The following is a 3,083-nucleotide window of genomic DNA, read 5'->3' on the forward strand; positions in this document are numbered from 1 at the left end:
GCAAAACACCGTAAAGTGTAATGATTTTAAAAGATATCTGTGTATTATTTCCCAAGAGACTATGGGAGAATTGGCTGATCTTGGCTGGACTCTTTTTTCTTTCTTTCTTTCTTTTTTTTTTTTTTTTGAGTTTTTGAGACAGCATCTCACTCTGTTGCCCAGGCTGGAGTGCAGTGGTGTGATCATGGCTCAGTGCAGCCTCAATCTCCTTGGCTCAGGTGATCCTCCTGCCTCAGCCTCCTGGGTAGCTGGGTTGGTAGCATGTACCACCATACCCAATTAATTTTTTGTAATTTTTGTGGAGATGGGGTTTCACCATGTTGGCCAGGCTGATCTCGAACTCCTGGGCTCAAGTGATCTGTCCGTCTAGCCTAGATTCAAAAGTTGAAGATTTCATCTCTTGATGAGGGTGGAGTAGTTAAAAAGTCTCATTGCATTGGATGTGAATAGAGGGAGGCCATTGAAGCCAATAATGCATTTAATTGACCACAAATACCTACTTCCAAGAGTTTTAATGAAAAATAAATATCATGTGCAAATGATCTGATATACAGTAGGCGATCAACAAAGCTAGTTCTTTTTTCTTCCATTCTTCTCCCTTACTTCTTCCCTATAATGAAGTCTGGAAATTTATTAATTCGTTTTTTTTCTTAACTACTACATTATTATTATTTTAGACCTGAAATAAATCCAAACTTTTTTTTATATATAAAGCTGTCTCTCTCATTTTGTATTTATATAATGTGTTATATTTTCTGGTCCTAAATTTAAGATTTAAAGTTGGATTGCCCATATACTGTGAAGATGTTCACAATAGGGGAACCGACTCTGGAAACAGGCTGCCTGGGCTTTAATCCTGGCTCTGCCCTTCACCAGCCCTCTGACCTTTGTCAAGTTACCTAACCTGCTCTCTGTAGAGAGGAAGTTGTAATAGGGTTTTTCATCTCCTATCGTTGTGAGAATTAAGTTAATATTTCTGAAGCCTCTAATATTTCTGAAACAGTGTCTGGGGTGTAGGAAGGTCTACATAAGCAGTTATTAAGTACATACGTGTTTGAATCTCCTGAGTGTTTCAGTTGTTCAGCAAATTTATAACCCACTTAGGTTTATTTTCACTATCTTCTCCAGTGAGTATTATGAGAAGCTCCACATGCTTTGCTGAAATCTATGTACACGGTGGCTGTGGCATGTTTCGATCAACTATACAGTCACATCAATAAAGAGGTGGTTAGTTTGAAATCACCTTATTAAAAGTATAGGCCGGACACGGTGGCTCAAGCCTGTAATCCCAGCACTTTGGGAGGCCGAGACGGGTGGATCACGAGGTCAAGAGATCGAGCTCATCCTGGTCAACGTGGTGAAACCCCGTCTCTACTAAAAATACAAAAATTAGCTGGGCATGGAGGTGCGTGCCTGTAATCCCAGCTACTCAGGAGGCCGAGGCAGGAGAATTGCCTGAACCCAGGAGGCGGATGTTGCGGTGAGCCGAGATTGCGCCATTGCACTCTAGCCTGGGTAATAAGAGCGAAACTCCATCTCAAAAAAAAAAAAAGAAAGTAGAATATTTGTTATTAATATTATTATAATGATGTTACAGCTCTTTCAGAATTTATATACTAGATTTTCTGCTTTCACTGGAAAACCCCACATGCAAAAAAATTATTATCTAATTATTATTAACTAATGTCCAATTTTTCACAAAACATGTTTAAAGATTTTTCTCTAGACATTTGTCAGGGAGTAGTCTATGTTTTACGAGTTCTCATCTTTTATCTTTTCCCTTCTGTTATTCCTTTTTTTAGAGGCAGAGTCTTACTCTGTTACCCATGTTACCCAGGCTAGGGTCCCATGGTGTGAACATGGCTCGCTGTGGCCTCTATCTACTTGACTCAACCAGTCCTCTCACTTCAGCCTCCTAAGGAGCAGCTGGGACTGCAGGCACACACCACCACACCTGGCTAATTTTTTAATTTTTTTGTAGAGATGAGGTCTCACTGTGTTGCCAAGGTTGGCCTTGAACTCCTGAGCTCAAGCGATCCTCCCACCTCAGCCTTCCAAAGTGCTGGGATTATAGGCGTGAGCAACCTCACTCGGCCTGTCATTCTTTATCCTCATGATGTTTTAACTGATTGGCCTATTTGGACACTTTATTTTGTCTTTAAAAATAGCTCAAAACTACCATACTTATGCATAATTGAATACATAATTACAACACATTGTAAGAAACAGATAATTATCAAAAGAAAAGCAAATTTTAAAAAAACACCCAAAGTTCTACTGTCCAGAGTAAACAAACTACTGTTAATATTGATGTTTTTTCTTCCCTCTCTTCCCTCCCTCCCTGTCTCTATCCCATCCCTCCTTTCCTTCCTTCCTTCATTCTTCCCTCCCTCCCTTTCTCCCTCCCTACCTCCCTCCCTCCCTTCCTTCTTTTCTTCCTTCCCTCCTTCCCTCCTTCCTTTCCTTCCCTTCCCTTTCCTCCCTTCCTCCCTCCCTCCCTTCCTTTCTTCCTTCCTTTTTTCCTTCCTTCCTTCCTTCCTTCCTTCCTGGAAGAATGCTGTTCATACTATTTTATAACTTGTTTTCACTTAACCAGTTATTAACATATCTCTGCAACATCCGTTCGACAATATTCTACAGTGTTTGACAATATTCTACAGTGTTCGACAATATTCTACAGTATTCAACAACATCATTTTGGTGGCTGCGTACAGCTCTGTTGTGTGGCTAGAACATAATTTAATTATTAATCCTCTTTTGGAGCACTCGTTTTCAGTTTTTTATTATGATTACAAATGTTGCATTTTGAACAGTTTTATAGGTAAAATTTGTGCACAACCATGATTATTTCATGAGAATATATTATTTGTTGAGTGTAAAGCATAGAGCATTTTTAACCTTTTAATGAATTTGCCAAACTTTAGCTCCCTGCCCCAAAAATATTATTGTGGTGTATACTCTTACTCTTGTCTATTCTGTATTAATAATAATAAAAAATCTTCCCTCCCTTTGTTCTGGAGCATATGCATTAGTGAACTCAATGAGTGTTAGAAATCTACATCTAATTTGAAAAATCTAGCTGG

At 39.2% G+C, this 3,083-nt stretch overlaps 1 non-coding gene across 1 annotated transcript; it reads left to right on the forward strand.

Annotated features, from left to right (window-relative positions):
- The first annotated feature begins 1,586 nt into the window (after window positions 1-1,586).
- Window positions 1,587-1,647, forward strand: LOC118149339 (U7 small nuclear RNA). The gene has a single exon (XR_004736723.1). It is a non-coding gene; the product is annotated as a U7 small nuclear RNA (small nuclear RNA).
- The last annotated feature ends 1,436 nt before the right edge of the window (window positions 1,648-3,083 follow it).

The sequence above is a fragment of the Callithrix jacchus genome, chromosome 18 (assembly GCF_049354715.1).
Source record: "Callithrix jacchus isolate 240 chromosome 18, calJac240_pri, whole genome shotgun sequence".
In the NCBI taxonomy this organism is placed as follows: Eukaryota; Metazoa; Chordata; class Mammalia; order Primates; family Cebidae; genus Callithrix; species Callithrix jacchus.